Below are 24,067 nucleotides of genomic sequence, written 5' to 3'. Positions count from 1 at the left end.
TAAAGCAGGAATCTGGCAAATATAGTTAGAGGATCCAAACTCTGTGAGTGAGATTGCTGACTGCTAATCCCAGGGCAAAAACTGCTGGTTTTCTGGCCCATTTTACATAATCTGCTATTCATATTATATTTTATAAAACTCTCTACATTTGTCATTTTGTTGAATAAAGAATAGCCAGGAGAGTGTTGACATGTCCACTTTTACACCTGCATGCACAACTGGTCAGAACATTTTGATTAACTGACTAGTCATTTCACACTGTGAGTCAATTTAGTCAAATAACTAGTTAATTCCATCAGCCAGGCTGAGTGTTTTTTAAAACCGAATTGAATTTCAACTGAATCGAAGCCTGTCAAGTTAATTGAACTAGTTATAGCTTAAGTAAAATAATTTATTCTAGTGAATACCATCCTTGAGGTTTTTTGAATTGACAAAATTTATATTACTGGCTTGGATCTTCCAGTTGCTCAGGTCTAACCGTTTTCCATTCTATCTAGAGCCATTATGACATATGGTAAATGAAATGCAATTTTCCCCAGTAGCTTATAAAAAAAAAGGGGGGGGCTAAAAATAACTTTTACTTCACCTGCAAAACTTTGCTACCCACATTTTCCCTTAGGAAGAAAAACTAGTCAATAAAGAATGGGACAAAAAACCTGTGGAGAGGAAAAGGCAGAAAAGAAAGCCTGCAGATTCTTTTAAATCAAGCCCAAATCCTGTCCTGAAGTAATCTGCTTCCAGTGTGGATGGGTTATGGGAAGCAGCCTTGAAAGTTTCCTCAGGTTCCATATTCTAACTGGAAAGAGTGTGTGGCCCTTATGTAATGTTTCCATGAAGTGGAACAAATATTATTTAGAATCATACTGCTTTCTGCATAACATTCCCTTGTCTTATTATATACAATATGCATACCTAGTTTGAAACTAGTCCCCAGATGATCAGGGTTATATTAAATTGTTTTGCAATATTCTTGATAAATTACCACATTTAGAAAGGCATCTTTGTAGGTTTCTAGATGTTAGTTTGACAGAATAGCAAATATTGGGTCTGACTAAATTTAAGACCATTTTCCTCATATATGCCCAATGCTTCTCCAGCCTACTCTCTTCCCAATACATTTAACTTACAGAAAAATGTTTAAATTCCTCATGGATAAATTCAAGCAAGGCCTTGCCATTCTGTCTGGCCCTAGTTCCCACCCCATTGGATATTCTGCTCTGGGCATAAGCACATTAGTCTTTGTGTTTCTCATCCGGACCCTTTGCTGTAGCTCATGTCCTCCATCTGGTCTCTCCCTCCTCTCTCCTTTACTCATATGACTCCTACCCATCTTTATGACTTTGGTCATATTTCCCTTCCCTAAGACAGAAGTATTTTCTTATCCTTTAGGTCCACAGACTCTGCTTTCCCCTGAAATATTTTAGCATTGGTGTTTGTACTCCTCATTTGGTGATGACACACTACCCATTATGGTTAGACATGATCTCACAAATTCTCATCTATCTCCCTCAAACTAGACTGCAAGTTCATTGGGAGAAGAATCCATGTCATATGTTTTAGATAAATTCACGGTAACAAACCCTAGTATTTATTATCATTATCATTCTTATTAAAAGTATTATTAATAATACCTTACATTTGGATAATGACATACTATTGGTGGTAGAATTATCTACAAAAGAAAGTTCTACTCATTCTAACAATTGCTTTTTGAAAAAGTTATGACAAAATAATCACCATTTTATGGAGAAGGAAGCAAAAATTTGAAAATCTGTCATTTATCCAACTTCATATAGTAAGTGTGAGAGCCAAGATTTAAAGCCCAACTTTTGGGGGAGGGGTTGGTGGTAGGATTGAGCTTCAAAGAAATAAAAATTCATTATGACTCCAAAATAAGTTTGATAAAAAGAAGCTATTTAAAAATTACTGAATGAGATATACATATCTTGCTCATTGGAAACTACTGTTATTCACTAAGCATGTGTTCTCTATTTCCAAAATGTTTACACACATGATACCATTTTATTTTCATAAAGTTCCTGAAGAACAAATATTATTATGCCCTTTTTATAAATGAGGCTCAGGATTTTAAGTAATTTATCTGAAGTCATACAATAGAAAGTGGTAACACAAAGTATCTAACCTTAAATCTCCGGATTCCAAAGCACGTGCTCTTTCTATTATATTGTGCTGCTTCTCTAGAACCCTAGAACAAGAGGAAAAGGAGGGAAAATCTTAAATTGTGCATAAAATCTACTCACAGACACTACAGATATTCCTATAATGAAAAGTAGGTACATAATCTATATTAGATTCATGATTGTATTTTTAATTGCCATGTCTTACTCATTAATTTTAGTTGACTTATATATTACCTATGCTACAAAAGTGATGCAGTGTTTGCTTCTAGCTGCAATGAAGAATAAATTAGATTGGTAAGTTAAAATGTTTATTGTAAATCCTAGAGCAACCACTAAAACAAAAAAGAGAAAAAGAGGTACAGCTAATTAGCCATGAGTGGAAACAAAATAGATTTAAACAACTCAGTCCAAAACAAGATAGGAAAAGTAAAAAGGAACACAGAACAGATAGGATAAATAGAAAGGAAATAGCAAGATAATATATTTATACCTAAACATACTAATAATTTCAATAAATTCATTAAATGCTCTAAACATTCCAAATAAAAGACACAGATTGCCATACTGGATTAAAGAGCAATTATGTGTGGTCTAGTGAAATCCAATTTAAATACAAAGATACAGTTTAAAAATTAAAAAAAAAATGGAAAAAAGATAATGAGGTATCTCTTTATGTGTTCTTTATTTTTTCTAGCTTCATTTCCCAACCTCTGGGCCTGCTGTGGTTTTTAGTCATGCAGGTTCATGGGGTAGTGCAGGGCTTAAAATATTATTCAGGCCCTCTGTTTAGTTATTAACCAATCTACTATTCAATAAAATTAACAAAGACAAGACTTGCTAGCTGTCCAGTGTTGAACCACATAAACAGGTCATGATTTTTCTAGGGAAATAAGGAAAGAAATATTTATATAAGTGCTTTTATTTAATTTAAATAAATTATACATATTCATTGTAGAAAACTTGGATAGCTTCATAAATACAACAAAATTTAAATTACCCAATATCATGCCATCCATAAAGAACTTCTTTAGATACTTCAGATATTTTTCTATCACCAAAATTGAGCATATATATTTTATAAAAATAGAATAAGATTTTTTATTTTAAAATACATTGTGAATATCTTTTCACATTAATATATCTTCTATAAAAATCTAACGACCATTAGATCATATGGGATGCTGTAGCTTATTACAATAATAATGACAGCCAATGTTTGTCAAACACTTTCTATGTGCCAGGCACTGTGCTAAGAGCTTTGCATTATTGATGAAGGGAGTTGCTCAACCTTCATCACTGTGTAACTACCTGAGTAACAGTATCAATTGCCATTACAACATTCTTTTGTATTGTCAACAGAGCAAGTTTTCATATTTTACAGTAAACACTAAGTCTTTCTCTAGCATCAGCATAGCATGATGCTACTCCTCCTACCTCTAAATTGTTGTACCTTTCTTTTCCTACTTCACGTGCCCACCCAATACAACATTCCAACCACTGAATGCAGTATGTTCCTCAATCGCAACAGAAATACAACTTTATTTTACACATTGATCTAAATCTGACAGCACTCTGATGAATGTTTTAAGCATTTCCACATTGCACTGTATGTAGTACCTTCTTATCCCATACTTTGTATGACTAAATCGTGTCTACATTTTTTTGCTATTTTGAGAAATGCTGTGACTGGGTATATAAGTAAATTGTATCACGATCACGGGGTGACTTGACTGATGTCCAGATGTTCTCCCTCACTCTCAAGACCTGAGCTATGTGCCAAGATACTTATTCGGTGTTGAATATGAGAAAGAGTCTTACTTGGTGATGTGCTGGAGCCAGCTAGGTCAGCTTGGAAGAGTTGATTGTGTGCACATCTTTCCAACTCAGCATTCAGTTACAGCACCCTGAAATCAGCCATGGGGGTAGTATTTACACCACTGAAATCAGCAAACACTATCAATCAGGAAGATCTTTTCCTTTGCAGGGCCTGTGATTAAACATTTACCAGAACATCCCTGGCCTTATTGATGAGTTAATACAGGTATCTTATATGCAGCAACACACAGTGACTCCGTTGGCATAATTCCTAATCAATATAGTGTTGTCTACCAGCCAAGCAGTCTGCAACATAGCAATGCTGAATATATAGTGTGGCCCAAGGTGACACAGCCTGTAAGCGGTAGAGTCTAGATTCTAACCCCAGGTAGTCTCTAGCTCCAAGGGCCATGTTCCTCTGCTCTATTTTGCTGCTTCTAAGGAGGGCAAGTTCAGGAGACAGACTGCCTGGTTTTATCACTTTTAAGCTCCATGACTCTGGGCAAGATACTTCTCTACTCCAAACTTGCCTCATCTGCTAAAAAGGAATAAGAAGAGCATCTATTTCATTGTGATTTGTGAGGATTAAATGAAGTAGTGGATGCAAGGAACTCCAGATATTGCCTGGCACATAGTAAGTGCTCAATAAATATCAATAACTATTAATATATTTTAAAAGCACATAAACCAGTATCCTTTATCTTTTATCCCATGGTGTTCTTTTTAAGGTCAAGAATGTTTGGTAGTTTTGTTTTTTAAAAAACCTTAAATTTAATTGAACACAGAAGTGTTATTATTTTTTTTTTAGTAGTTGATACATATTTCGGTATATAAGTTATGGTTACATTAAAGAAGAACTATTTACCACTTCACGTAGTTGATCAAGTCTCCTTAAAACCACTAACTGAATTCATAGGAGCTTCAGATATGTGGAGAAGCGATTTCCTTTGGAGAAATTACAGTATCATGACATGACTACCTTAATTTTGACTAATCATTAGGAATCTGGTAGTTGCAACCTTGGACAAATAGATTTTTTAAAAATTTCTCTTTATGAGGGAGCATGTGCTTTTTTGAAGGAGCATATCTTGATAAATGGAAATACTAGCTTTCAGCAGAGACTTGACTTTTACCAAATTTGTTTAAAATGAGTTGAATATTCTCTCTCAATTTCTCTGTCAATTAATGGTGTGGAAGAAATTTTAGGGTCATGATTATCTATAAAACAAAGACAGCAACAAAACGAATAGAAGAGTGCCTGGCATATAGTAAGGCTTTGGTACATATTTATCAAATGAATAATGCATCAATTTGAAGTGAACATTGTGGTACAGACATATACACACAAGGATATAACAGCCAATAAAAACATATAAATCTAATATAAAATACAAGTTGTAATACAGATCATCATTGCATTTCTTCTATTTCATGGGGAAAATGTTTTGATGGATGAAATTTTATAAACAGCCTAGTTCTGTTCTCATAGTTATTTGGCATTCTGGACACTGAGTGTAAGATGAAGGGGGTCCTAGCATGAGAGGCCTTTCATGAGAAGACAGAATTACTTTATGGCTATCAATGGTGCCCTTCTTTGCAGTCAAACTTGATGGCAAAGAGCTAGTACTTCTAGCCATGAACATCTACTCAGCTGATACCCCAGGCTATAAAGAGAAAGTCTGAAAAATAAATCCAACATGTGAATTTCTTTATTATTATTATTCTAGAATTTGGATTCCAATGGCATTTTCTCTGCTGCTTTGAGGAAACCTTAAGACAATCTCCAGTTTTCTGTGAAGTTTTGACAATGGAAGCCAATTTCTCCCACTATAAATGCAACCTGCCTTTCAGCTCTGTCCCAGGTTGAAAATGTCAGGCACCTGAAGGTCCTAGCCAGACAGCTAAAGGCCAGGGCCTGACCAGAAAGAGACTTCCTCTCTCCCAAAGTGCCCTATGAGACTTTTTACAGCCCAGCTTTCTACATGGATCAAGCAATGACAAATGAACAGTATGAAGTTGTAAGCTGAAGTCCCATAGAGTCTAATAAGCTCCAGAGTCTGACCTGGTCCAGCCTGCCAGAGACCTCCAAATGCTCACAGACACTCAGGGCTGTCCTGCTTTTCTCACCATCATCCCAGGCCAGATGAACTGGTAAAGAAGAGAAGCTGGAAGCTTTCTTCAGCTGGTTTAGTCAAGGAATAGGGGGGAATACTATATACGTCAAGAAATGTAGGTTCTCACGCACCGTGTCTGAATCGCTGGTTAAGTGAAGTGGCTGTTTACTTTGTCTGGGCCTTGGTCTCCTTGGTTCTCCAAAAAGGTAAGTGAATCACATGGTCTCTAAGGCTTTGCACACCTGATATTTTAATGTTAAAAAAACTACAACTTATAGAGTGTTTACTTTGTGCTGGGGATTGTGCTAACTTCTTCTACATTATTTCTTTTGATTTGCATAATAGCCCTTTCTACTGATATCCTGTCCCTATTTTGTAGATGAGAAAGCTGAGGCTCAGAGAGGTTAGGGAACTTGTCGAGTTCATGAATATTTGGCAGAGTTAGCATTCAACCCCAGGCCAGCCTGTTCCATATTCCACATCCTTACCCACTGCTCTGCACTGTACCTGACACACCCTTGATGATTCTATGGCCCTTGACAGTATCTTAAGATACAGTCACACCAAAGTCTCAGATTATCCTCTGGACACTCCTCTAAGTGTCCCTTTTACAATTTCCCGTCCTCTCACCTACTGGCATTAAAAACCCAGTCCTATATCGTGTTTGATGGCAAATGTCCATGCAACACAAAGAAGCCTTATCTGGTCATTTCATTTGTGCAAGCAAGGCTGTATGGAGTCCGGAAGTCTGTGACTCATCCGTCAGCTCTGGAATCTCTTTCAAAATTTACTGATCTCCTGACAGGAATGGGCAATGGCTTCACAGGAAATGGGAAGCTCTGAACCTTTGCCAAAATCTCAAACCCCAACGAAACCCAAGTGCTTATGATGAGTTTGGGTAATAACTTTGTTCTTCTGGCTCCTGCAAAGTCAAAGATGTCTCTCCTTCCATTCCTCCAGGCCTAATGAATGACAAATTAAAGTGAGCCAAACACGCACCTTGCAGGGAGGGGCTTCCAGAGACTGATTGCTGATCTAATAGCCTTAGGATTTTCTCTGACATAGTTAAGCTTGAGACAGTCCATTTAGAGGAAAAGCAGTTAAAGGAAATTTGATAAAAATCTTCCATTACTGCTAAGGCAGAGGTTTTTAAGAGGCCAAGTGGTGAAGTAGGGAGAACGTGTGCTTTGCTTTCTATGGGACTCAGGCATGAATCTCAATTCTTCCACTTAATGACTGTGTGACCTTAGGCAAGTTATCCAGCTTCTCTGGGTCCTAGTTTCTCCATCGATAAAGCTGGGATAATAATTATTTACCATATAGGTTTGTTGTGAGTATTACATGAATTAATCATGTAAGAACTTGTAACTTTGTCTTCCCCAAACTCCACAAAATTGTGGAATTTTAGAGTTAAGCTTATGATATTGAGTTCAGATAGCTGATATTACAGATTAGAAAGGTGAAGTCCAGGGGATTAAAATCCAAAATCATATAATTAGTTAATGGCTTCCAGTCCATTCTATTTGTGGCGACCTTGACATTTACAATCCTGCCCATAAAGAAAGACTTATCTGTCAATCAACACAATTTATGTAGTAACATTTATGTGCGCAATACTGTGTTAAGAATTGTAAAGGATTAAAAAAAAGAGTCTTAGGCATTATTGACAATAGGCATTAAGACCCTGCTGTGTGCAGTGTTCTGTGCTTTCAGTTTTAGAGGTGATAAATTAAGTGTAAGACATGGTACATGCCATCAAGGAAGTTACCATTTAATTGAGAAAACATTAATTCACATGGAACCAAAAGAAAACCATGAAAGGTGGCTCATGCAAATACAAATGGTATGGTTGAGATGTGAAAAGAGGAGAAAATACATAAGCCCCAGAGGAGTCAGAAGAGGCTTCCTGGAGTACTCAGCCTTGAAGGACTCTCCTGCTGTGAGGAGACTGGCATGGGGGAGAAGTAGCTACAGGCCACTTTCCAGATGGGGGAGTCCCTTCACCTGAAGTCTTGATTGCCTCTTCTGAGGATGGAGATGAATTAGCTCCTCTGCTGAAAGTCATTGTGAAGATTATACAAGATGATGTGCTTAGCACAGTACCTGCCACACAGTGAGCACCTAACCAGATACTCATCCATTATGCGGACCTGCATGCTCACAAAATGCTCTCAGGTAGTTACCATTGTTCTCTCCATATTATCGTGAGGAACCTAGTTAAGTGAAATTAGGTATGGGCATGTGGCTGCATTCTGGCCATTAGTGTTTGAACAAAAGTGATATGGGTAACTTCTGAAATAAAGTGGTAAGGAAATCACTGTACCTTCTCCCAAAGTCTCTTTCCCCATTTGGTGGCTTAATGGAGAGCAATCCAAAAACTAAAAGGAGGGTGGCGTGACAGAATGGAAGGAACCCAGATCCCCGAGTGACTATGTGGAAGGATGCCCCATCAGAAGCAGTCCCTATTGGACGGGAACATGAGTATGAAATAAACTTTCATAGTGCAGTCACCAAGATTCCAGGATTTACTTGTTATAATGCCTAGCACTACGTAACTAATATATTTACTAAGGGCTTTTCAAAAAGGTTGAATTAGAACACACTACAGCAATAGCATATAAGTTGGGGAGTGGGTAGATAGGAGGTTTAACTCTTCTAAGTTTCTTTTCTTGTCTTGAGGAAAGGTACAGGTATTAATTTTAGCTTCTGAGAGATTACATATATATACTATAATATCCCAGGTGGCCATTAAGATAGAAACATAGAACATAAATTCCAAAAAAGCAGTAGAGAAGTCTTGAATAAGATAAAACTAACTAATGGAAGAGTCAAATATAAAGTACAAAATATGATGGTAAATATACATATATATTAGCAACTGCACAAAATATAAGTGGATAAATGTTCCAAATAAAAGATAAAAATGTCAGAATGGGTTTTAAGAAGCTATTAATATATAAATGCATCTACACCATACAACTAATGAATGGTTAAAAGTAAAAGGATAGAAAGTGATAGACCAAGCAAATTCTAACTGAAAGACAGCTGGTCTAACTATATTAACATCAGACCAAATGAATCTAAAGTCAAAAGAAAAAAAAATGCTGAAGACAAAGAGGGAATTTACATAATGATAAAGATTCCATTGACTAGGAAGATAAAACAATGTGAAATTTGTATGTGCCTATGTAAAGCAAAAATTGACAGAACTACCAGGAGAAAGGGAAAAACCTATAAACCCTGTAAAAGTAACTTATGGCAAAAGCAACAACAAAATTATTGGTAAAGATTCGAATGACATGATTGACAGACTTGGTGTGACAAATAGAGAACACAATACCCAACCACACCATAATGTGCATTCCTTAAAGACAGGTAGAATATTAACAGCTTACTCTATTTTGAGCCACAAAGCAATTCTCACCTGATTTCAAAGTACTGAAATTAGGAAGCTATAGTAGAAGGAAAGAAATAAGAAGACGAATAGAAATTAACAAAACTGAAAGAGAACAATGAGAATATCGACAAAACCAAAAGTTAATTCTTTAAAAAGGTGATGGTTTTAAAAACTTTAAAACTGGTGAGATAAATCAATATTTTATTGAAAGAGAGAGAGAAGGCACAAATTACCATTATCTGGAATGAAATGGAGAACAACATAATCACTGTAGACATTATAGTAGATATTTTTTTTTTTTAAGATTTTATTTATTTATTTGAGAGAGAGACAGAGAGAGAGCACATGAGAGGGGGGAGGGTCAGAGGGAGAAGCAGACTCCCTGCTGAGCAGAGAGCCCGATGCGGGACTCGATCCTGGGACTCCAGGATCATGACCTGAGCCGAAGGCAGTCGCTCAACCAACTGAGCCACCCAGGAGCCCTAGACATTATAGTAGATATTATTAATAATTTTGCTAAAATAGGCAAATTCCTAGAAAAACATAATATTAAAACTGATTCAAGAATAAGCATAAAACCTGACCATTTCCAGAGCTATAAATAAAAGTAAAGCAGTAGTAAAAACTTTCCCAAAAAGAAAATTTTAGGTCTAGTTTCTTCATTGGCAAGTTTTAAAAATATTCAAGGAAAAAACAAGTATCAGCTTTATATGGTCTCTTCCAAAGAACAGAAAAAGAGTGATCCCCATTTTTTACTGTATAAGACTACCACAACCTTGCTACCCAGCTTGACAAGGACAATTCAAGAAAAGAAAATGGCAAGGAATCTCATTCATAAACATTGATGCAAAAGTCCTAAACAAAATTAACCAACCAAATGAAGTGATTTATAAAAACCAGAATACATCATGACCAAGTAGGATTTATTCTAGAAAGGCAAGACTGATTTACATCAGGAAAACAAATTAAATTAATGTAATCACCATATTAACAGATTAAAGGGAGAAAATGCTCATCTCAATAGAGGAGGTGACAACATTTGATATAATTTAAAATTCATGATTTAAAATGTTATTAGCAGATTAGATGCATTGGTGAGCTGATGACACAGTAATGCAATGTAACACAATGTCAGGTCAGTTGGTGGTTGGCTGATCTACCCTGGGTTTGTCTGGGCTTGGTTTCGAATTTTAGGTTAGGTTCAAGTCTGTCCATATTTGGAGATTAGGATGGGCTATCAGGGATATGTTTTTCTTTCTTTCTTTTTTTTTTTTTTTTTTAATTTATTTGAGACAGAGAGAATGAGAGAGAGAGAGCACATGAGAGGGGGGAGGGTCAGAGGCAGAAGCAGGCTCCCCGCCGAGCAGGGAGCCCGATGCGGGACTCGATCCAGGGACTCCAGGATCATGACCTGAGCCGAAGGCAGTCGCTCAACCAACTGAGCCACCCAGGCGCCCCAGGGATATGTTTTTCTTGCAGTCATAGCAGAAGCAACAAAAGAGTGAGTGGAAAAATAAGATAGCACTTAAGGCCTAGGGATAGAACCAGCACACAGTCATTTTTATCACCATTCTGTTGGTCACGGTCATTGCCAAGCCCAGTTATCAATGGGGATGGGGAAACAGGTGCCACTTCAAGTGGGAAGAACTGCAATGTCACATGACAAAAAGCATGGACATGGGGAAAGGTGAAAAATTAAGAATAATAATGCAGCTTATCACATTAGAAAAAGAAGGGAATTTCCTTTAACTGATAAAAGATGTGTGCAAAAAATAAACAGAAATCTACAGAACAGGGACACTGGGTGGCTCAGTCAGTTAAGCGTCTGCCTTCAGCTCAGGTCATGATCCCAGGGTCCTGGGATCGAGCCTTGCATCGGACTCCCTGCTTGATGAGAAGCCTGCTTCTCCCTCTCCCACCCACCCTGCTTGTGTTCCTGCTCTTGCTATCTCTCTCTCTGTCAAATAAATAAATAAAATCTTTGGAAAAAGTAAATAAATAAAAATAAAAAATAAAAATTAATTAATTAGGGAAGGCTGGGTGGCTCAGTCAGTTACGCATCTGCCTTTGGCTCAGGTCATGATCCCAGGGTCCTGGGATTGAGCCCTGCCTTGGGCTCTGCTCAGCGGGGAGTCTGCTTCTCCCTCTGCCTCTGCCCCTTCACCTTCCCCCCAACTTGTGCATGCACTCTCTCTCTCAAATAAATAAGTAAAATCTTAAAAAGAAATCTACAGATCATGTCATATATAACACTTAAACATTTTCTCTTTAAGATGGGGATGGGACATAAAGATGCCTCCATGACCACTTTCATTTCACATTTTCATTGGACATCAGAGACCTTAGCTAACAGAGTAAGAGAAGAAAAAGAAATAACAGCACAGTTATTGGCAAAGAAGAAATAAAACTTTTTGTTGTTGCTGCAAATTATGTGATTCTATGTTTGGAAAATCCAAAAAAATCCACAGATAATTTATTTGAATTCATAAGAGAGTATGCCAGATTAAAAAAAAATCAATATACCAAAATCATATACTAGCAACAAATAAATTTTTCAAAGATACAATTAATGCCTCAACAACTTAGGAATGTATATCATGAAAAATGTTCAAGATCCTTCAGAGAAGATTATAAAACTCCATTGAATGACACTGAAGAACACCTAAATAAAGAAGTATATGGTCTTCATAGATTGGAACCCTTAACGCAACAAATATATTAATTCTCTCCCATATTGATCTATATATTCAATGCATCCCAAGTGAAATCCAGACAGGGTTTGGGGTTGAACTTGAAAGTTGATACCACAATGTATAAGGTCGGCAGCTGTCTGTTCTGGCTGTATAGAGTATGGGTACCCTGGGAAGTCAGAGGAGTAGGTGATTTTCCTAACTATTGCTCAGACAGAAAAGCAAGGTAAATGGTGCCCCTGAATAGCTCAATAAATCCATATGGTAAGAGGGCAGTAGTCTCTTCATGGCTGAGGTGAGAGAAAGGGGGCAGGAGGTTGAGAATAAATTCCCAGAAACTTTTGACAACAAACTGGCCTAAACGTCATGAGTCATCTCAGCTGGAGTCTGAACCAAGATTTAAGAAAGAGGCAATTTATTCAAGTCTCAGGTTATATTCATGGCTAGGATTTATGCAAAAAGGTTGAGGTATTTGACTATTTAAAATGTTTTCTGTAAAATGTACTTCAGTGAACACTGAATAAGGAGCAGTGTTGTGGTAGCCCTCTATATCTTCTTATTTAAATTTGACTGTTATAAATGCAAGTTGTAATTTTGTCAGAAAAAGACAGAGTTGCTTCTCCCTCTAAGTCATTGTTTCTCAACCTTGGCTCAATGAAGTATGTACAGAGCTTTAGGAAGTCCTGATGTCCAGGCCATACGAGCCCAATCAAAGCAGAACCCCTGAGAGTCAAACCCTGGCCATCAGTACTTCTTAAAGTTTCCCAGGTGATGCTAACATGGAGTCAAAGTTGAGATCCTCTACTGGAAGTACAACTAAGCCTCAGTATCAGTGGATTACTGGAGATATCAAGGTGTAGAGTCCTTTCTAGACCAATTAAACCAGAATCTCTGGGAATGAAGCCTAAGCATTCCCCGGAAGATTCAAATGTGCTGATAGGGATGAGAACCACCGGTATTAGGCCTTCTGTTGATATTAACTACCACACTAATCATTGCCAATACCTACTGGTGACTTTCTATAATGGCGGGTTCAATTATTAAGCATCTGAATAGCTGTTTGAGTTGTGAACTGGCTAAAGTCAACTAAGAAATAATTTATTCAACATGTACTGAATATCTATTGAAGACAAAAGTTATAGTACTTGTCTTGAGGTGAGAAAAAAAAAATCCCAAACAAAAGTATATTCTAGTTTCTGGTAAATTGTGGATGGTCCAAGTACAGCCAAATTCTGTATAAAGGACTCTAACGGCATGAAGAGAAATTTATTGAGGTACAATGCATGTATATATCTTTTCTCCAAACCCTCAAATACAGCCCAGTCATATGAACCATATAGCACCTCTCCCATTCTCACAGCTTGGGAAAAGAGGAGAGGATAAGGTGGTGATAAGAGAAGGCAACATCACACCAAATATTAGAATAGTCCTGCCAGCCCTGTCGTACCTGAGAAGTGTAGTTCACACTCACAAGAGCAGTGTAGCAAGTTATGCTTCTCTGGCACCTCCTTGGCAGGCATGTAACTTCTAAGTGACTTAGCAAAATCTGGAGCTTAGAAGCCAGGGCATTCACTTACAGCTGAAAACACTGGTAGGAATCATCTGAGGACCCTGCAGATATCATGGTTCTGGGTGGTCTCTCCTCATGTACCCCTTCTCCACATGGCAGTTCACAGGGCAAGCCCAAACCCCAACAACACACATACATAGGACCCTCAATTAACAATCTCTGTGTTCTAAAATGCCTCACTGTGTTCCAGATTATAAAATTCTTTTCCAGATATTATCTCAGGCATGATAGATACAGTCATTCCCTGTTTTGTTTTTAATGTATGAAGATGCAGATATCCAGAAAGAAGAGGAAGTGGCTCAGGGTCACATCACTGGCAGGGACAGAGCTGGGATTTAAACTTGGGTCCTTCCCACAAGAATCCATGCTTTCCCCTCTACTGTAGTCAGAAGATTTGACATCAGTATGGTATGCAATGTGCAAGGCCAATAATTCCCAACACTCCTTTTTTTCCTTGAATATCAACCCCCCATTTTATTCATATATAGTTTACTGCACTCTTTCCTTCAAAGGATTTGAGTAGAACATAATCTTTATTAACCTCAGGGCTTAACAAAATAGTTAGGATTGGCCATCACATTTGGTCCCCCAACATAATTCCTTTGAATAAAATGGCTTCAAGGTCAGAACACAGTATTGGGCAGCATATGACCTGGGACTTCTTAGGCCAAGGGGAGAATGATAAATAATTGAACATATGAAAAAGTGTTGCAGTCTCTGATCTGAAAGGCAAGTTGGAACCCTACATCTCAGGTCTAGATCAAGTTTCCACAGTCGTCTTCATCCTTACTTGGATAGATACCCTTTTTATAATCATTAAGAATTACAATGGAGTCTCACCCACTATGATTTTTACCAGAGACCCAGGAACAATTATATCCTTTCCCAAAAATCATTCTTCCCCATTTTCTCCTACCCCCTACCCTGAGAATGTTATTGACAGAAGGTACAAGAACAGGATGGGAATGAAAGTGCCAGGTGACCAGTAGTTGTGCAAGCTCTCACTGCCAAATGAAAATGCTGATAAAACACCTGGATATAAGGGAAAAAAACCTAACGTTCATGAAAATCTAGATCATCTAACAATACACACAAGGCACTGTGGTTCTTCTGCTTTGCTTTTATTTTTGTGAGTTCCAAGCAGACTCACTTACTAATCCCTATTGTTACTGGTAATGTACTGGCTCTCAGAGGCACTCTGTAAATTGTAGAAATCATTATTAAAGTATTGGAATTTAAGTTAAGGTAGTGGGCCTGGAATTCCAACCCTGCTTTGCCTAATGTAAAGGCCCTGGTTTCATTCAGTGGACCAGGCTCTGTCTTCCTTTAAGCTGGAGCTATTGTTACCCAACTTCAAATCGACATTGGCCACAAATGATGGAGGCACAGCTCCTGATGGCACTGGGCTGGAAGTTAGCACCCTCAAAGGTCCTCAGCTGTGTTGAAGAGTTTGTCCAGGCCCCCACATCTTTCTGCTCAGGATGTATGCACTTAAACTCTTTATCTGGACCCCCTGGTTATGAAACCTCGCCACCCACCAACTGGCTTCCCATGGCCCTGCTGAGACCAGGCCCTGCCCAGGGATAATGGAGCTGCTTCTACCCCCACCCCTGGCCTTGGGAAGAGGACCCGTTCCTGCTATACTCCTTTTCCACAGGCGTGGACCCTGGTCTCTCCCTAGCTCCCCACACACCACAGAGACAAACAGTAGCTCAAGGGAGAATTGAACAAAAGATAAGGAAAACAGATATACTGAACACAGAGCAGCATCATAACCATTGAGACTTCTCATGGGTTCTACTGCTTGCCTCCCCAGGCCAGAGGAGAATTACCCCCCCAGTGCAGAAATGGCCCTAGGCCTAAGGGCTGAGCCAACCCTTATGCTAGGCAAAGGGGATGTTTGTGGTCTTCTTTTATTTCAGCCTAAGTCCTGTCTCTCAAGTTCTCATTTTCCACCAAGGCACTGTCCTTCCAGGTTGAGACCTAGAGAAAAAGTTCATGCTCTTTGGGGAAAAAAAAAAAACACTTATTTCCCCACTCCCAGAGTTTGGCCTTTCTCTCACACCCTGGCCACTCGCTCAGTCTAAGTCTGACACCAGGGTGTTTCCCAAAGCCTGAGTCTTATGTTAGCATGGGCATCTTTTTATACAAGTGTCACCATATTAGCACCTAAGAGAAGCTATATCTTAGTGGACAGTGGGCTTTGAGACACCTCACTGAAGCTTAACCTCCAAACCATGTACTAAGTGTTCAAATATTACTTACTAAATATCTACTGTTCCAGGTTTGGTAGTGATAGGAAGATGCTCCTTCAGAGGGAGGAAAAGAGGACTAGAGGAAAGTAGGAAAAAATGAAATAAGGAAAGAAGGAAAAGAGGAAGGGAAGGAGGAAAGGAAGGAGAAAAGGAAGGAAATGCATGGTAAAAGGGATTAACATTATAGATCAGAGTGTTGAACATGCCAATGGACAAGGCTAATTGGCAAGGTCTTGGTGAAGGAACTGGGTCTCTCTGTGCAAGCCAGTCAGATGAAGGACACAAGTGAGAGGTCCATAAGGACAGAGAGCCCCCTACCCCATATTCCAGTGAGGCTGCCCATTCTTGCTTCTGTCTAAGCCTACCTGATGGCACCAGCTGTAGTCACCACCCACGATCACCACCCAGCTGCCTGCCCCGAGGTCTCTTCATGGTTCGCCCATGCATAACTCCAGGCAAGCTGAGGCAGGGTTATCCAGATTGACCCAATTCTCCATGTTCACTTAGGGCCTGGCCTCAAGAAATGGGGTAGATGTTAAAAAGTCAGGGAGAAAGGCAGAACAATATTGTGACAGACCACAGAGTCATGAGGACAGAAAGAAGACATACATTAAAATAGCATATTCTTCCAATAATGGGGGGATATCTCTCCTTTAATGTTCAGGTATGCTTTTTTAAAAAATTTTATTGTATTATGTTATGTTAATCACCATACATTACATCATTATTTTGTGATGTAGTGTTCCATGATTCATTGTTTGTGTATAACACCCAGTGCTCCATTCAGTATGTGCCCTCTTTAATACCATCACCAGGCTAACCCATCCCCCCACGCCCCTCCCCTCTAGAACTCTCAGTTTGTTTCTCAGAGTCCATAGTCTCTCATGGTTCATCTCCCCCTCCGATTTTCCCCCCTTCAGTTCAGGTATGTTTTAAGACTGGTCTTTAGATAGCCTAGTGCAAAGCGATCAATTGCAACTAATTGCTTATTATATATTTCTCCCCAAGCTTTTGTGTGTCACGTTTGCCTATTTGTCTCTTCTGCTCTATTTTCAGACAAAAGGGGCTTAAGCAAAAACATTCTGAATATATTCATGAATATTTTAGCATGTACTTTGTGTACACATTTAATATTCTCTCCAGGGCACACAGAGCAAGGGAGTGATAAGAGGAAGCTAGGCCACTGTTTGGTGCCGGCTGCCCAACAGCTGACACTCTTAGGAGAAAGGGGCACATTCCCTAACCTGACAGTCTGAAGAACTTCAGCAAAGCCAAAAGAGCACACGTAGTTATCCCATTCAAAGGCAGTGGGTGGCAAGGGGTACAAGGCACCGGGCGAGGAAGGGAAGAAAGGAACAAGGAGGCATCTACTGTGTCTCTAAAGTGGTATAATGTTCTGCTTGCATTCATTCACTCATTTATTCCAAATAAATAGTGAATAATTGCTATGATCCTGGATTTATTTATACTAGTATTAAGGATACAAAGTTGATTAAAACATAGTCACTGCTGCAAGGAGCTCAGAGTCGAGAGGGAATCTAGCACAGAAACTAGGAACCATGATACAGTAGTGCAAATGCTATAGGAGAAGCTGAAGCAGGAATGAGAAGCCAGTAGACATTATCAGTAGATGTGGTTTCAGTAGAGGGTGTTTAGGAAAGACTCTATGAGGGAGGCGGTGTTTGAGCCAAAGCTCCACTTTAGCCAGAGGACCTCCATCATCCAGGAAACCACCTGCACAAAGGATCTGATGCAAGAGGGGCTGAAGCAAAGTCCATGGCAGATGTGGTTGGTTCTGGATGGCTGGGGGCGGGGGGGGGGGGGGCGCGGGCAGGGGGAGAAGGGACAAGAAAGGTAGAGCTCTACTGCACAGTGGCTGCTATTCAGTGCTAAGGAACATTACTCATTTAGAGCCATTGAAGGATTTAGAAGCTGCTTGGCTTTGCATCTTAAAAAGATCTCACTGATAAAGTTTCAGGGGGTACATTAGAAGGGAGAGATGAGATTCATGCAATGGTGCAGGAGATGATGAGAGCCTGCCTAGATGGGGGCAGCAGGTGGGAAAAGGACAAAGGGATGGAGATGGAGGGACTGGACTGAGAGACATTTAGGGGGAAAGCGATGGAACAGGGACACTTGGGTGGCACAGTCGGTTAAGTGACTGACTCTTGGTTTCGGCTCAGGTCGTGATCTCAGGGTTGTGGGATCGAGCCCTGCATCGGGGTCCGTGTTCAGTGCGGAGTCTGCTTAAGACTCTCTCTTCCTCTCCCTCTGACCCTCCCCCTCTCAAATAAATAAGTAAATCTTTTAAAAAAAGATGTACCATATGTGGGAGACTAGTCCTTTCTCCCACAAGCACCTGTGGGTAAGGCACCCTAGTGATTAAGAGCCAGATGACCTGGGTTCAGAATCCTGCCTCTCCACATACCAACTCTGTGACTTTGGGCAAGTAATGTAAGTTTTTGGTGCTCCATTTCTGTTCCATAAAGGAGAGAGGGGTAATGATAAATTAGTTTAATACTGATATTAGTAAAAACTTGTAAAACATTTAGAATAGTACCTGCTCTAAGACAGGTGCTATATAAGTGTGTGTTCAATAAAATAGAGTCTACTCTAACTTCTGACCTAGAAGAAGGGAGCCAATGGGGATGAGGTGGGGTCGGACTGGTTTCCTAGTTGGGGTGAAGGGTGGCCTGGATTGCAGTGCAACTCAGTTCAAGTATGGCGCAAGGACTGTTGTTGGTCTGAGAACTCTTTGTTACAAGTTTGTGACAAGTGGAGGAACAAATTGAGAGTGATCATTATTCACCTTTATACCAATTTGACTTTGCTGCTATATCCAAAGCTGGTAATGCTTTTTAATTTTACAACCAGATGGACTGGAAATTTACAAGCAAAATGATAATTTCCTAGAGATGGTTTGAGAAGACTTGGTTGAGAACAGTGGCCTTCAAAAACTGTTTCATGTTAAAATCACCCTGGGAAGCTTTTAGAAATTTCTAGGGCCAGGCTGACCCCCATACCAATTACATGAGGATCTCTGAGAAAGACACTTCAACCTTCAGTACTTTTAAAGCTCCCTAAGTGATTCTAATGTACAACCACATTTAAGAACTAGTGTCTAGACCAGGACTTTTCAAACTTTCTTGTTTGAAAATGAATCACTTGGGATCTTGTTAAAATACAGATTCTGAGTCATTAGGTGGGGGATGGGGCCCAAGTCTGCATTTCTCACAAGCACCTGGCTGATGCTGTTGGTTCATGGACCACACTTCGAACAGGATCTGTGTGAAATCAGCTGTGCCTATCCAACCATACTGTGGCCACTCATGTAACAGTGTTAGATTTGATATGCAAAATAAACCTGAAAGGTAGACAGTGCAGGGGAGGAAGTTAAAGCTCAGAGACAGCTGCAAGCCAGTAAGCAGTTACACTCAGACCCGAGTCCAGGCCTTCTAACACAATTGCCCTATCACATCGGACTGTCTTTGCAAATACTACTATTTCTGGTTTTGGCTTTGTGCTTCCATCTGCTGTTTCCTCCCTTACCCACCACTCCCACCCCAATCCCAGTCACCAGATTCCTAATAAAGTAACTTTTGGAAAAATCATACAATTTTCTTGGCTATGTTAAGGAGAAGAGGAAATTTGCCCAAGTGAAGGCCTAACCCTAAGGGGACCTCTATGCACATCTCTACCTCCCAATCGCACTCTCTCCTTCTAAGAGTAAAGAACAACCAAAGAGGAACAAAATAAGAAAAGTAGACTCAATTAATTCAAAAGGACAACATCTTCTAGGCTTGATGTGCTCCTTCTTCAAGGAGTGTTGGCTTCCTCAATGATGTCAATTAAAAAAAAAATCTCAAATGCTGACATCTCAGATGTAGGCCAGGACACAGAGGGAGGTCTCCTGAAAGCCCTTTTGACACCCCTAATCATTCCACTGGATGTGTTTGTAAAACCTGAGACCTGTATGTAGAGCAAGGAAGAAGGCTGGGGGTGGCCATCATGGAAACTTGGCTAAAACAAATCCTTTGTCATCTTCTAATTCTCCACGCTACTCCGACCTGGTGCAATAGTCAGTCCTTTGTCTCTCCTTCTGGAGCATTTTGTTCTTAAGTTGCATTAAAGTGAGATGTATGTGTGGGCCTACCTATCAGACCACACGTCCTTTCAGTAACCCTTCTTATTCAGCCTTATGCTTTTAGTTGCTGACACGCAGCAAGTACTCAATTACATTTTGTAGAGCAATTGGACAGATTCCTTTTTTTTACATGTAACAGGAGTTAAAATGAGGATGATCCAATTAATTGGAGAATAAGGTGTGGCATAAAGTTAGGGGAGAGATGAAAGCCTCCAAGGGGGCATCAGGCTCTGGTCACATTATGGGTGAAAGCTGGAGAGCGGGGACCTTGGAAGTGAGCTTTGAAGAAGGCAAATTAGCATTAGCAAGGAAAGATGATGGTACTCTGACGTTCCCAGGTGTTCTGAATTGAAGCTGTGGTTTTTCAGAGGTTATTCAGCAGGTAGCTGTGGTGACCCAATGACCACAAAGGAGATGGTGAGTCCCGAAAAATAGGTGGGAGAAGGGAGTGAAAGCAGTGCCCCTCACTTCTATCCCCAATGGGTACACCAGAAGATGTTGGTGGGGGAGTTTCAGAGGTGATAGATCTGGAAGGGAAAAGACACCCTCAACTTCAACCACTGTGTGCAAGCTGAAGGACATACCTGTGTCTGGGAACTTGGCTGCATGGGGTTGGGGAATTGCCAGCTTCCCAATCTAGCTGTCTTAATGGTGTTATAGAGTGTTTTATGTTAATTAAACGTCTACTGTAGTTCTGTGCCAGGAGGCTTTGCAAAATCTGGTGCATGGGGAAAAGAGGACCTGCGTGTTTTACTGCAGGGGCCATTCCCAGATGTCTACAGACCAAAGCGGGAGACTCATAAAAACCTTCACTGGGGCCTTGACAGAGATGACTGGAAGCAAAGAAATCCTGCAAGATGGAAATAGTTGTTGCAGAGGATTAGGGAAGGTGCCTGGGCCTCCTGCTAAAAAGAGGTCGAAATGAGATTAGGCTTCCCCCTCCTCATGGAGCTCCCTTCTCGTTACACTTCACTTCCTTGCTTTCAGTAAACATGGACCTTATTGGTAAATTAAAATAAGAGCACATGGTAGGAAAAGAGAAGGCTGGTGCTACAGAGCAGAAGAAAAAATGTTGGATGTGTTAGTACTAAGGCCATAGTTTGCGTTTGCTTTCTTTCTTTCTTTCTTTTTTTTTTTTTTGCGTTTGCTTTCTTTTAAGCCTTGGGGCACCCAAGTCAGGGCCCACTTGCCAGGAGTACTTAGTGTGGGCCATGCCCTGTGCTGACTATTTTACAAACATTGCCTCCACAAAACAATGCTTTGAGTTAGATTCAATTAATAAGAGGAAACTGGAATTAAAAGATGTTGGGATAACCTCTGAAGGTTACACATACAGCGAGCAGCAGAGCTGGAACCACTATGCTTCCTGCCTCCCAGCCTGTGGGTTCGGCTCGACCCCCCCACCCCGGGGGGCTTTCTGCAGCCTGAGGGTAGAGAGTGAGTGGAAGGGTTGCAGTCTCTTTCTCTCTTCCTCATTCTCCTGTTCCTCCTGCTTCTCCTCCTCCTCCCCACCTCCTGTGCATCTTTAAGCTCAATGTCTGCTCAGGGCAAGAGAGAGGGATGTCATCAGAAGCTTCCTCGGGCATCTTTTCAGAGCTCTGCCTTAACGACCCAAAGTTGCGGCCTTGTCCAAACTGTCAGAGCCATCTGCCTGCAGTCCGTGTGGCAGAAAGACCATCTGTCAGCCTCTGACCCGTGCCTTCCCTCTCACACACCACTCGGGCCAGCTCCAGGCTTGCTGAGAGCCCCCTGAGGTCCCTGCCTCCACAGTCCCTCTCCCTAAAACTGACAACTCCCACGCAGTCAAAAGAGGGGGTGCAGAGGGTGAGCTAAACTGAGAGACCATGTTTCTCTGGGAACACCACACACACATACACACACACATACACACAGCAAACACTGTTTTCTCATTTGGATAATTTTTTTCTAAGAAAGTGATTCTTTACTATAAGTTTTGATTTAACACAAATACCCACTAGACGCTGCAGGGAATATATAGTGAGAATGAATATCATCTTAATGACTCCTTATCAAGTTAAATCATGTCAAGAAAAAAAAAGTCAGTGTTATAGGATTATCCAAAATTATCGTTCACAGTTTCTTACCTTTAACCATGTTTTCCAGTAGTTCTCAATATTAGTTGTACAATAGAATCATGTGGGGTGCTTTAAAGGTAATACCAGAGCTTGGGGCCTATCCCAGACCAATTAAATTGGTGTTTTTAAAAAGTTTTCCAGGTGATTCAAATATGCAGTCCAGAGTGGGAACTGCCAAGTAGCCATAGTATAACAGAAAAAGGGACTGCCTGGGAAGGGGGGAGGTGGAGGGCGGAGGGCATGGCTATTTATTGTGGATGGTCAGGGAGGATTTCATTGAATATATGGCCTTTGGGTTGAGATACAGACAAAAAGAAGCAGCAAAACATTCCATGCAAAGGACATAGCAAGCGCAAAGGGCCTAAGGTAAGACTAAGTGGTGTACTTCTGAAGAACACCAAGAACACAGTGTGGTCAAGTATAATGACAGAGCGGTCGAATGGCAGATGAGGTGCAAGGGGGGCAGTGGCTGGATCCCTAGGACCTTGCAGGCCAAGGGCAAAAGTTTGGAATTTCCTCTAAATCTCTTAGGAACGTAGGAGTGTTTTAAGTAAGGGAAAAAAATTACAACCTATTCTTATTTTCTAAAAGATCATCTTGGCTGTTATGTTGAAAATGGATGTGGGGGTGGTGGCAGAGTGAGAGCAGAGAGATGAGTTGGAGATTGTGGCAACATATCAGGAAGGAAGATGAGGGTGAGTTTGGACAACCATGTTGCCTTGTGATACCTGGACTTTGGGGTGGCCATTTGTGAACGTGGGTAAATATGAGGACAAAACTCCAATATGCTATGGAAAATAGAGGAGAAAAAGCTGGGATTCCCAGTGGCACAACTGAGCAGCTGAACCAACACCAACAGATGCCTACCCCCTGGACTGCTTATCTGAGAAAAACAAACCCCTCTTTGTGAAGGCAACTGGAGTCAGATTTTCTATTACTAGTAGCCAATGCATTGTCAACTGATATAACCACTATTTTGTATTGGGCACTGGTATTAGGAGAATCTAGAAATCCCTGCTTTGCTCCCAGTTTTGATGTGGTCTGTAGTTAAGAAATTTTCATTCAAAGTTAAACAAGAAAAAAATATTTCAGTGCCTTGACTAAATTATGGACTAGCTGCTCTCATTTGGATAGATCCAAGAATCAAGGGCATCAGGAATTGGATGCAATCTGATTCGCACAAATCTGGCAATCAAGGGCTCACTAAAACAAGCTGGTAGAAGTGGACTCATGGGAAGAGAATTACGGTTCAGAGAGCTAGTACAGGCCCAGAAAGCATCTGATCCAAGTATAGTGCTGCAGTCTGTTCAAAGAGAAAGCTCTGACTTCAGAGCAGGCATTGAAACCCAAGATTGGACAAAGGGCAAGGAGCAGAGGAAAGATTCCAATCACAAGGCAATGTTGCCCTTCTCCTGGTCTTCACTACTATTTTCAGTCTAGTGCTTTCACATTAATTCATTTTATCAGCAATGCGCCCAAGCTCCCAAGCAAAATCTGATCTTTTAACCGTTTTCAGCAGCCCCTCACTGGCAGCTTGAGACTGAGAGGGGCGGCAGGAGGGGAGTCTCTATCTCTTTATTGAATAGCAGGATGGGTGCCTGACATCCTAAGCTAGAACCCTAAACATGTTTTTTTGGGGGGGGGGACATTATTTTATCAGTGATTAAGTGATATTATACTGTATTCCTAGTGCTTTTGGATTTAATAAATCATTAGGAATGGGGCCAGCCTAGGATTTCAGTCTTTTCCTTTAACACTATTTGAGGACCACTGTGGTTCAAGTTCCAAAAACTGGCTTATAAAGGAACATTTTTATAAGGTATCTTTTAGTGTGAGTTGAGGCTT

At 40.3% G+C, this 24,067-nt stretch overlaps 1 long non-coding RNA gene across 1 annotated transcript in view; it reads right to left on the bottom strand.

Moving 5' to 3' along the window:
* Positions 1-2,159: 2,159 nt before the first annotated feature.
* Positions 2,160-24,067, bottom strand: part of LOC135365705 (uncharacterized) — a 126,445-nt gene continuing 104,537 nt past the window's right edge. The window contains exons 2-3 of the long non-coding RNA XR_010413914.1: positions 3,960-4,045; positions 2,160-2,206 (exon numbers count right to left, since the gene is read on the bottom strand). This is a non-coding gene — a long non-coding RNA (uncharacterized LOC135365705). The remainder of the gene's footprint in view (positions 2,207-3,959; positions 4,046-24,067) is intronic.

This window comes from Mirounga angustirostris, unplaced genomic scaffold, assembly GCF_029215605.1.
Source record: "Mirounga angustirostris isolate CCGP_5_RB_7025 unplaced genomic scaffold, mMirAng1.0.hap1 SCAF_9, whole genome shotgun sequence".
In the NCBI taxonomy this organism is placed as follows: Eukaryota; Metazoa; Chordata; class Mammalia; order Carnivora; family Phocidae; genus Mirounga; species Mirounga angustirostris.
This window is presented reverse-complemented; position numbering and strand designations above follow the sequence as displayed.